The sequence below is a fragment of the Haliotis rubra genome, unplaced genomic scaffold (genome assembly GCF_003918875.1).
Source record: "Haliotis rubra isolate DU_JTF1 unplaced genomic scaffold, ASM391887v1 Scf10, whole genome shotgun sequence".
Taxonomy (NCBI): domain Eukaryota; kingdom Metazoa; phylum Mollusca; class Gastropoda; order Lepetellida; family Haliotidae; genus Haliotis; species Haliotis rubra.
In genome coordinates, this window is record NW_025764892.1 from 2,630,526 (window position 1) to 2,643,292 (window position 12,767).

General features: G+C 39.6%; 1 protein-coding gene across 2 annotated transcripts in view; it reads right to left on the reverse strand.

Moving 5' to 3' along the window:
* The window catches only part of LOC124260342, a 57,226-nt gene that overhangs the window by 11,135 nt on the left and 33,324 nt on the right, over window positions 1-12,767 (reverse strand). The window contains exon 1 of one of the 2 annotated variants that reach the window (XM_046694813.1): window positions 10,446-10,551. The exons of the other annotated variant lie outside the window; for it this stretch is intronic. The gene's annotated coding sequence lies outside the window, so the exon portion shown is untranslated. Of the gene's footprint in view, window positions 1-10,445; window positions 10,552-12,767 lie in introns of those variants that run through there. 2 annotated transcript variants of the gene reach the window in all.

The following is a 12,767-nucleotide window of genomic DNA, read 5'->3' on the forward strand; positions in this document are numbered from 1 at the left end:
GACCTTATAACGCCCAATATTGACCAGCATGTTTACAATCTTCAACACATAAACACATCTCAACCGTAAATATGAAAGTATCTTGGAATATTTGACTACAAAAATTGGAACCATTGCATACGACACGTGACTTTTATCGGATTGTAATATGGTACTGGGATAAATTTACAATTCATTCTTCGAGGTATTTTTTTCAGCTGAAAATTTGAAGAAATGTGCAGTTTCTGTATCGGGAAAAAATATTCTCGACCGAAGCGTTTTCCCACGCTGAAGTTGAAATTTCCTCGTTGAACTTTCAGATCATCTTTTGACGTTTTTATTGAAGCATATGTATTTCTACAACGTCGAATAATACATCCTTGATGTTTATATGACGTCAACACAGCGTTCACACTTTTGTCGTCTTCACAAAAATCAGGTATTTTTCAAAGAAAAACAAAATGACAGTAGCTCTTGTGAACAAATATGAACAGATATGCGCCAAACAATAACTGTTTCATCGCCGTGTGTTTTCTACAGCAGATTTGGCAATTATTCATAATTCTATTTTCCTAGCAAATGAAGTTCCAAAACAGATAGATCAGCGCATCAAAAGATAACAACATTTTGTATGAGATCGGATTAGCAATATCCGTAATGTCAAAACAATATTTATATTGAATTTATACTATGAATCACGCAGCAATACGGGAGAAAAAATATACATAATTTGATTACATGCTCTCGAAAAAAATGTCAAAACCGTTTCCGCAATCATAAGAAATCTGAGGTGAAAGCAGAGCCGTTTGTACAATTCCGACAACACGATGACCACATGAATCCCAATCACATTGCAATGACACCAGTGTTCTCGAAAAGTGAGAATACCTTGCCCCACCGGTGGCACCCACATATATATATAAAACAAGGCTAACTAAATATCCATCTACAAAAACAATGGGAACATATGGAAGTGAAAATAGGGAAGTGACTAATACGTCAGTTATTAAAAAAAATATAATGTTCCTCGCATGTCTCCATTAGACTTACACCATGCCGGGGTTTGACATGGATACCCGCTGTAGAACCCGAGCCGACCAGTCCTCTTGTTTCATCCTCTTAACGTCAAGCACCAGGCAGGGGAACAACAATTACCATCTATTAACGTACATAATATATTTTGATATGACGCGGCTAAGAATCGAACAACCGACCTTGTGCTGTGCCCTGTCCTAATGGAGGAACAACATGGTAAATAGCTACTAACTTCTTTTATGAATTCATACCAGAAAGTGAGTGAGTGAATGAGTATAGTTTTACGCCGCTTTTAGCAATATTCCAGCAATATCACGGAGGGTGACACCAGAAAAATAGGCTTCACACATTGTACCCATGTCGGGAATCGAACCCGGGGCTTTGGCGTCACGAGCGAACGCTTTAACCACTAGGCTACCCCACCGCTCCCATATTAGAAAGAAAAGACTGACATGTCATTCATCTGAAGGTTCAACATGACATATTTGCCAACAACACTGTTTGATATATTTTCATATACTAACAATGTTCATCGTTTAATACCCATTTAAAACGATTAAATGTTTTAAGAACTTCCTTCGTTTTGTTTTGCCCAATTTATTTTGCCAGGAGCACTTCTTGTTCAAGTAATGATCTGATTTAACGCAGGGTTCAAACATTCAACAAGGGTGGAAAACAGGTTAATACGCATTTAAAATACAATATATATACAATATATAATATACATTCGTGACATTGATAATATTGAACACCAGAAATACGAAGACATTGTATAATGGGAGGCGGTGGGGAAGTGGTTGGCTCGTCACGCCGAAGACCGGGTTCGAATCCCCATTTGGGTACAATGAGTGAAGCCCACTGGTGTCCCCCGCCGTGATATTGCTGGAATATAAAAGCGGCGTAAAATGGAACTCACTAAAAGTCAGACATGGAATCCTAAAAGGGACATTGTCGCGTTGTCGCATTGCCGGATTGTCGCACTTTAGTTAAGCATAGTACGAGTATAGTTTTACGCCGTTATGTGCAATCATGGCTTGGGACAACAGACATGTAGAGAAATGGGAATCGAACCCCCATTTTATTCATTTTGCTGCTAGACTGCTCCATCTCCCCATTAAGTGTTATATATCATCAATGTTAACAAGCAGATTAAACATGTAAACTTACACACCCTTATAACGGGACTCTTACTGAAGCCTTTGAACAAAACGTGAAATGTACAACTCGTGCAGTATAGGTAGATCTCTATTGAAATCAACACAGGTGCCTGAGGACCCCGAATTAACACATATCTATTCTTATCGTCTCTTTGAACATTTTCTTTTGACAATCTTCATCAGAGGTATGGTTTAGCCATCTGAATAAGTTTGGGAGAGGTCGCTTCAATATTTAACTTCAGACTTCTCGGAAGATTCGCGCATAAAGGTGACCTGTGATATGTTTTTATTCGATCCTTGAATGACTCGCCACCTGTGAACATATTTCGTCCAAAATTGTACATGTCTCCCAGCTGGAGATATTTATTGGATTATTCCACGTGTTTAAAAGCCTTCAAGCCCACAAACATGTCCGCCTCTCCTACCGTTCGCGGTTGTATTTCTACCTGTGTTTATTCTTGTGTCGTGCTTTGTATGGATAACCTGCGGGGCGACAACTCGTGTTCACGGACAACTGCAAGACATGACTTTCTCAACGATAGCCTCAGAAAACTAAACAGTTAAAAGAAATTATATAATATGGGCTACACCTGATGCTACTGTAGGCTTAAGGTTCCTACGCGGGTTGGTTTCTTCATGCTTTAACAACTATATTTCTGGGAAATGTATTTAGAAGCAATAAAAATACATATTATGGAAAATCATATTCCTGAACATATATGAGTGATTTAGTATGGTTGAAAGCATGTTTTAGTGAAAATTTAAATTTCGCCATCATTTCAATCATAACAGACGAGGAACGCCACTAAACAATATTTAAGATGCATCTCGCAGTGCAGGTGACTGTAAGAGAAACAAGTAAGTACTAGTAGTTATCAATTAATAAACAAGTTCAATGGATTCTATTAACTTAATTAGTAACAGCGCCCAGGTTAGCAGCGATGTCCTTTCATGTAGATTGCACGTTGTGGAGTTAAAGGGGTGATATGTCAGTCATGGCACCAAGAGCCCACCACATTGCTCACTTCCGCCTTTGTCACGCTCGACATTTTGGGACAACAAAGAGATGACTATGAGTCAGAGACCTATTTGCCTTGTAACGTTGGTAATGTTATTTGCCCATACCTAAGAAATTTCGGAACTGTATAGCATGTACTGAATGAAGAAAGAAGGTTTGTAAAATCTGCTAGTGCAAATTGCATTTGTGTATCTTCTTAACCTGCCAACCTTTTGTATGTAAATTCATTTACGATGCCTCTAAAAATCATAATCTTTTATATTTTACCTGAGGTCCCAGAATGACCAAGAAACTATTCTTTATTTAAGTGTAAACTTATTACAAGTTTAGTCATTATAACATTGCAGCATTATTCATAAATGCCGTATGAGAAGAAGTTAATAACTAGTTATTTAACTAGTTACGAGTATGGTACATACACCAGAAGATACTTGAAGGATGGATAGGAATCTCAACAAAACGGTTAGTAAATTGTCTTAATCCATCATTGGCCAATTAACAAATATCTACAACTGATGAGTAAATTCTAGTTATTTAACTAGTTACGAGTATGATACATAAACCAGAAGATACTTGAAGGATGGATAGGAATCTCCACAAAACGGTTAGTAAATTGTCTTAATCCATCATTGCCAATTAACAAATATCTACAACTGATTAGTAAATTCTAGTTATTTAACTAGTTACGAGTATGATACATAAACCAGAAGATACTTGAAGGATGGATAGGAATCTCCACAAAACGGTTAGTAAATTGTCTTAATCCATCATTGCCAATTAACAAATATCTACAACTGATGAGTAAATTCTAGTTATTTAACTAGTTACGAGTATGATACATAAACCAGAAGATACTTGAAGGATGGATAGGAATCTCCACGGTCCATCAGTAACAAAATCTACAACTGATTAGTAATCCATCATTAGTTACGAGTATGATACCCAATTGTAAAGGAATCTCCACAAAACGGTTGAATATCTACAACTGATTAGTAAATTCTACCAACATGATAGTGTCAGTTGGACAGTGAAGTTCAAATTTCAAACTATCTATGTCAGTGTTTGCACAAACAACACACGCAACTTAAGATGGCCCTGATGTTTTGGTTTATTTGTTTATAATGTAGATCAGCGATTAATAGACATACGCCCCAAACAGTTCTGAAGGACCCAATAACATTCCAAGAGCATATAGCGGTAAATAAATCGCTCTCAAGGGACATATAATGTTTGCTCGGATCTGAGTCACACAATCTGGAATTTCACACGTACAACTGCAAGAAAAGCACTTATGCAACAACCTGTCCCTGCTGGCCTTCCATACTCTCAGGCCTGCACATAATGGTGGTGCACTCGACATTCCAATGCAATCCAGGGGGCATGCTTAGCCAAATGCTGCATTCTCTTTCAAATGGGCGGACTACGTGAACTTAAATTGAGAGGGAAAGCAAACAAATACCGCTCATCTTTTCTTCGTTCGAATCTTGCTACGTTGACAAGAGTAGGGCAACTTAGAGGACGACCTGTCTATTCAGGGGTTCACGCTCTGGATTAACAAAGACACACGCTCTGCGTACTGGCAGTTTGTGTGAAATGTAAATGTTGTAAGAATGTAAATGTCTTTTCAATGTATTGACATGTGTGAGCATATACGAACTAACTAGTTTCAGGTGCAGATTTTATATGATTGGATATTTTATCTTTTAGGATTGCACGAGGATTGTTCTGAATGAAGTCGTTGCTTGAATAACGTTCATCCGATCTGAACAACGCCAACGCAAAATGATCTAGATACAAGTGAATGTATATCTCAGAAGAATATATTACAGTATCTATTATTGTCCATTTAATAATTGTTTCACACTTCGTTAATGAAATGCATAATTTTATCAAAATAATGTCGATTTCAACATTCAGTTTGAATTGTCGTAGCCTTGTGGTTAAAGCGTTCACTTGCAACGCCGAACCTGTGTTCGATCCCCAATAGGTACAACATCCATGTATAGGGTCCATCTCTGGTGTCCCCGCCGTCATATTGCTGGAATATTTCTAAAAAGTGATGTAAACGTCATTTTGATTTGGTGAGTTGGGCGCATGACCTGAATTCCCCTCCTTTGAACATATCAGATAAATGTATTACGTCTACCGTGATGGGTTCAGATATCATAACCAACATGAATATAATTGGTTTCATTATTACCCGACATAGCAAGCACGACAAAATACCTCTCTCAAATAACATCCTCCTCTGACAGGTGACACTGATAATAGAGATACGTGTTTCCATGGATATGTGGTACCACCCAGAATGTACTCATTAGGTAGTTCTTTCACAACAGCATCGCCCAGTTTAACAGTTGTCCTCCCTATCTGCCAAGGATAGACGAGCGAATATTCAATTTTCCTTTCACAACTGAGCAGAACTCTGAAAGCCGACTTTGTTAAACCATACGTATATTTCTCGCATCAGAGATTCTACACTTAAGCGTTTTGTTATAATGATGCTTGAAAAGGACGTAACGTTTTTCCCTAAGTCATTTTGGTTTGTATTAATAAGCGACTGAAATCATATATAACAATGTTTGTAGGGGTTTTCGGTACATATGTCTCGTGTCTGGGACACTTTGATATGGGTGAATGCATCTGAGAGAATCGTATCTGTCGAATATATGCACTGTATACAAAATTAATATATCATCGAGGGCAGGATTTGTTGTAAAGCTTCGGTCCTGCCTTACACTGAAGTACATATAGCACGTGTGATGTCACCTTAGGCAAATGAAATGTCTCAGTTTACCAAGCAGTGAATGGGTACCCGGGAGGATGATATGGAAATTTCCATACTGAGATATTATTGTACCATCAAGTTAAAAACACTTTCCAAACAAATGCCATATGACATGTCTCAGTTCACCCAGCAGTGAAGGGGTACCCGGAGGATGATTTGGAAAATTGTACTAAGATATATTTTTGTCAAATAGCAAACACTTTTCAAACAAAGGGGGGCGAGCGATTTTTAAGAACACTCTGTTAAAGCTCCATTGTATCATTCGTAAACAGGTGTTTATGAATCACTGCCAAATAGTGATGATACAGGTGTATTCAAGGTGAACGTACCTGACGCACCAGTGACATCCGTCATAAACACACAGGTGAAGGGTTATAATGCATTCGTCAACACCCTCTGAATATGCCGGTTCAAGCATGACCTTAGTACATTCTAAAACATTCTCTACTGTATAGAGTGAGTGAGTATGGTTTTATTCCAGCAATATCACAGCTGGGGATACCAGAAATGGGCTTCACACATGGCACGAGCGAACGCTTTAACCACTAGGCTACTCCGCAGCCCCTCTACAGCATAAGGGCGGTGGGGTAGCCTAGTGGTTTAAGCGTTCGCTAGTCACACCGAAGACCCGGGTTCGATTCCCCACATGGGTACAATGTGTGGAGCCCATTTCTGGTGTCCCCCGCCGTGATATAGCTGGAATAGTGTTAAAAGCGGTGTAAAACTGAACTTACTCTACAGCATAAAAGTCAGTTTGCATGCTTCAAGGTCTCCCCAGGTACACATGTCATTGTGTGTGATTGTGCAACTGTATGTAATGACACATGTTCGATATACTTCAAAATGGATAAAACAGTTAACGTGTCACGTTTCATTTGTGCCAGGACCACGTGCCATGAGATAGCACGTCTTCTCAGCTGGCTGCCCCAAGAAGATATAAGTAAGGTTCTGCTGAGCACAATGTAGACTGTGTCTGAAGGATTCGAGTGTAACCTTTGCTGAGGTAGTCATAAGTTAACCGTGGGTCTTCTAATGATACATTCCAGCTATCATTGCCATCTGTGATCCACAGGACCTACTATTTGAACACCACTTATTACAGGATAGATATGTCATGCTTGGATGATATAGTGGGATATATTTGCACAGTCATATATTGTTGTTTTGCCCTTGTAGGTCAGACTGACGCACTACCGACTCACGTGTTATCAGGGTTTATTCATTTGTTGAATAATGCACTGTCATTGTTTGTTGACAACAGATATACCGGTGCAGGCTATCAACATTAAGCACTTTGTTTACATAAAACTAAATTAATCAATTTATATGACCGTCAGAGAAAATGCAGTAGTTTAACTTGTAAGAGTGGGTGAGTTTGGTCTTACATCGTTTTAGCAATATTCCAGCAATATCACGGCGGGGGACACCAGAAATGGGCTTCACACATTGTACAAATGTGGGGAATCGAACCCAGGTCTTCGGCTAACAACTAGGCTACCCCACCACCCTTAACTTGTAAGAATATATGAAACTGATAAAACATAAGGAAACTGATGAAATGATAGTGAAGGAGTAATGACGATGAAAAACTATTATAGGCGCGTAAATCATTATCTACAGTGGCCGCCGTGCTTGGGCGATATATTCAAGACACATTGATGGCATACTGTTTATAAACTGTTCGTACTGTTGCATTTTGTATTGAGTGCCGTTCCACAGTAAGAGCTACAGGAACCTGAGCCACGTTTGTCGCTTTCTGGCGTACACTATAGAAATAGATGCTCTTCTGGGAAGATTTCAGGGGGTTTGCGGGCCAGTCCAATGTCCGTATGTCCTCTCGTCGGGGATCATCGGTGACGACTTATTTGGCGATGTAGTCTGGCAATATCATGTTTAAGTTCAAAGTGTTTGGTGATAACTCTTGCGAATGGAACAACGAGAGGACGGGACATTTCACATAGCGGTGACCATGTCCATTCACAATTAGAAAAACCGGTTTGCCAGTCGTGTGCGATACAACCCCACATCTTGACACTACCGACACCATGTACCCATCATTGTGAAGAATGGTACTCCTGGCACAAGGATCGCCGCTACGTCTCCCAACAACGTTTTCTGCCTTCTGTGAATCAGGGTCTACACCTTGATGAGTCAGTAAACATGATGTAACCCATTGGCGCACAGTTCGTCTATGGTGTTTCCGTGCAAAACCCAGTCTTTGTCGTTTGTGGTAAGCTGCTGGGGTCACATCATTCACAAGAAGCCTTGCTTTGGGGTGGGCTTCATAGAACCATTTTTAACGGTAATGTTAAAATAATGCCTTCCTGTTATTGTACGGAATTCTCTTTTGAAAACGAGGCGGTGGGGTAGCCTAATGGTTAATGCGTCCGCTGGTCATGGGTACAATGGGTGAAGCCCATTTCTGGTATCCCCCCGCTAGATATTGCTCGAATAAAAGCTAAAAGCAACGTAAAACCACACTCACTCACTCACTCTTTTGAAAACAGCAGCAGTTTTGAATCTGGTCGGTAATGTAACTAAATCCTCGACCTTGTATACTCTTTAATAAATAATGAGGAAGATGCACCTACTATTTATGATACTGTAACAGTACACTACGGTTATAACGAACTCAAAGAGACCACAAATTTTATGTCTTTATAACCGTAGTGCGTTATACGCAGTTTGACCAAAATATGCAGCAAGTGCATTAAAAACAAAAACCTGTTCGTTATATCCATTAGTTCGGTATAAGCGTTTTTAAAATATACCGAATGTTCTATCTCTGAATCACAGTTCTCCCTGAGGACATGTAAGTCTCCATGTCAGTCCGTACGAAACCTGTCGGATGATTTCACCAAAGTGGTAAACACCGTCTAAGCCCTGCATCACTTAGGGCTTCCTGGCAGATCAACCTGACATACCGCGATGTAACTCAAAATACTGTTCAAAGCTAACTAATTCACTCATTAATTTAAAACTTTCCCATTTCACAGGATGAAACCGAGAGGTGCAATCTGAACATACATCTGTATTTTTATGCGTTAAGCTGGCCTAATGTCTATTTGAGAAATGTATGGACATTGCGGGTCGTTCTGTTCTCATAAGTGCACCGGCAGTCTTCGAACTATGGCTATCGCTGTGACAACAGTTTAATGTACACAAGGATCAATGTATAAAACACTGTCCATATCTGCGTTTCGGGGATCTCAACGTACTGGATGTTAAAAATATTTCACATTTCCACGGCAGCTCAAACACTGAAAGAGAGACGCTCAACGTGGCTCGTCCTTCGGGTGACCTTGCAAATTGCTTAATGGCCGAGTTTGTTTTTCTAGGATTAGATAATTCCATTCGAACATTGGAAACCCGTTGTAGATTGCAGTTAAACCCCTAGTCGCATGACAGTGGTTGCAATGAACCACCCAGTAAATATTTGTATAAATTTGCTATCGAATTTTCCACAATTGTTTCTTGATTGAATAGTGGATTAAGGGTCCGCGACATCTCCACATGGCACAGCCAAAATATTTTCAAACACTACACCGAGACGTTTCTTTGACTGCGTTCGAATTGGAATTCTCACAACTGTAAAAACAAAGACGTTTTTCACTCTAGCAGTTCATAAAATGATTGCTTTATACCGTTTTTCTCATACAACCGACCTCACATCTCGTGGAGTTTTTCAAACGTTATATATTTTGGGTAAACGTTTTCTGTGTTTCTTTACAACTCCGTACATTTTGGCGTTTGTCCCTGGAAAAAGACGTATTGGCCATGTACTAGCAGCTAATTGTGTTACCAGTTCTGAAATTTTGACGGCCACGCATTTACCTTCTACTGCTGGGATGGGAAATGTTTTACATGAGATCTGGGGGTAAATAAAGTCGATCCGCCAGAGGGTTTTGTATTTATCACACTAACGTGTGGGTAAATGGTGAGGTCAGGAGGGTCAACTGCGCGATGAATGGAATCCAGGAACGGATGGCTCCCTCGGAAACAGGAATAAAAATACAACTGGATTATTTATAGGAAATCTGAATTTTCAGACCCGAAATAATCAGTAAAGTGTCCTTTCTAATCCTGAAATAACGTTTATGTGCAAATATCACCCAATCAGCTGATCACATGAAACAATCAGTAAAGTGTCCTTTTTAGTCCTAACATAACTTTTATTTGCAAATGTCACCCAATCAGCTGATCACATGAAATTATCTACCTCACATTAACTTACAACTGAAAGGGGTCAACATAGTGGCACTTTGAACCATACGCATGTAAATCATACCTTGGAATATCTTAACAACGATTGCTTCAGACGTACTACTAACCCTACTGCTACGAAGTCTCTGGCAGCTTGAGAACACCAACTTACGATAACGTGACTCAAATCAAAAGTTAAATAGATCGTGTTCTCAAAATTTTACATGAAGGAAGAAAAGATTATTTACTCAAATCAAACTCTTACCCGTATCTAATTGTAACTGTCACTGGTAGTGTGTGTTTTCAAAGAGCAGTGTATACCACATATACATCAAGATCTATAATGTCAATGTGGGGCATGTAATAAATCATGCTGTAATGTCTTGCGTTGTCTGATAACAAGGACCAAGGGCACACGGCGACCTTGTTTACCAGTGCTGGAAAACTTGAACCTCTGACATTGCCTTTATCTATACCATTGTATTATTTGCCGCGTAAGATATAAACATATGCTCCAAACTTGTTTACACATTTTCAAAGCAGCACCATGCAATGCACATCCTATGCTTATACATAATTATCTAAATGATACCCTCTGTCACTTGATTACTGTTTTCTTGGACACTATTGATTACTGAAACTATTTCATGCACGTGTTTTTCAGACACTATCATTTAAACCCACGTGCAATGTCAACCACAGTCCATGTATACTTGATGGAACTATTGTCATCCCACGGCACTCATGCACATGTTTTTTCAGACACTGTTTACGTCACACCATTTAAACACACGTGCAATTTATGAATTTATCAAACACTTTAGTGAACACAATGACCACAAGCCAGTGATATGATACTGCCGTGGACATTTTAACAAAGACCAAAGTCCATACCTACCGTCGTGTAAGTGTTCACGTTTCATTTACTCAACTACATCTACTACACACTACTATCATGGTCATTGTCCACGTGTCATTCATATACCATAAATAGGTTTAAGAATCACTATCAAATCGTGTTGGCGGTGTTCGCAAAAGGTGAGTGTAGCCTGCCCCGACGGTTTCGCCAATCACAAACACACGCAAAGGCAAGTCAATGTATACCTTATAAAATAGGGGAATATATGTTACATGTCAAAATACGGAATTGCATTAACCAATTATGGTGAGCATTATGCACGACTTTTGCATGTGAACAGCTGCGTTTTAGTGTTGAGTTGTGTTAAGAATTCGCCAATATTCACTGAGGTTCACCATTTATTTTCAGCGTTACGAATTTGTGTTACAATACATCAGTTCATGTGTAAACACTACCTTTAAAAAGTATGGAATATTTTGCAAAATCTAGTTTAGAACAGTTGACTGAAGTATGTGGCTACATTTACACTAGTGAGTCTAAATTTTGATGAGTAGTATATATACCAGCTTATATTTCATTTCACAATAAACCCGCTTTTCTTTTATTTCACTAATAACAAACTTATATCACATTTTGCCATATACCAATTCGTATATTTTATTTACTATAAACCAACTTATATATTGTTTTACTATAAACCCACGTATTTTCTGTTTACAATAAACCAGTGTTGTGAACACTGTCAAAGTGTCATTGAAACTATAAACTATTGCCTGGAACACTGTCCACATATGATCAACGGTTCTTAAAGCGATAATGGTATTAACACTGTCCACGAAAAGCTAATTGTGAAGTCGGTAACGCCTGTGTCAGCAGAACGAGGTGACCGCACTAGGGTCACGGCCTGTCTAATGAAGGTCGTTTCAGTTTACTGTGAAAGGGAGTGCAGGTATGTAGGAACTAGTCCCGACATTGGACCTTCGGTTGATGAAGCTGGCGGACGCATGTGAGAGCAGTGTGGTGTAAATAGTGTCACAATCCACAGGCAGCGCGACATACCAATAAGTGTGTTAATAGTGTTGGACATCGCAGCCAACACTTTCTAATTGATAGTCACTTGTTTAAGGTCATGTGTCCGGCCAGTCTGTCAAGTATCAGTGATCAATCTGAAATAGCTCGTACCGGTACATATTCAGCTTAGACATAACGGGGGCGGTGGGGTAGCCTAGTGGTTAAAGCGTTGGCTTGTTACGCCGAAGACTCGGTTTCGATTCCCCACATGGGTACATTGTGTGAAGCCCATTTCTGGTGTCCCCCGCTGTGATAATGCCGGAATATTGCTAAAAAAGTCGTAAAATAAGCTCGCTCACTCCACATAACGTCCTTTTGCGGACATCGGGTACACTCAACTAGCATCATGTGGATGTGATGATGATCATGATGATGAAGTAAGGTGTGACACAGGGCAGGGTTCAGCACCACAGAAACCATGGAGTTCACATGTTCCTTTGTGTGCGAGTACTAAACGTTCTGCCACCCAGCTTACTGTAGGTCAATATTGATCTTTGAGGTGTTAATGACTTCTCTTAATCGCTATGATTATATGTGAGTGGGTGAAAAGCGTTTCGTCGGGCGACACAAAGCATCCGCTTTACATATCAAACCTATGTACAGAATCGAAACCGCTTAGTCGTGACGAGCCAACACCTTAACCACTTGGCTACCCTG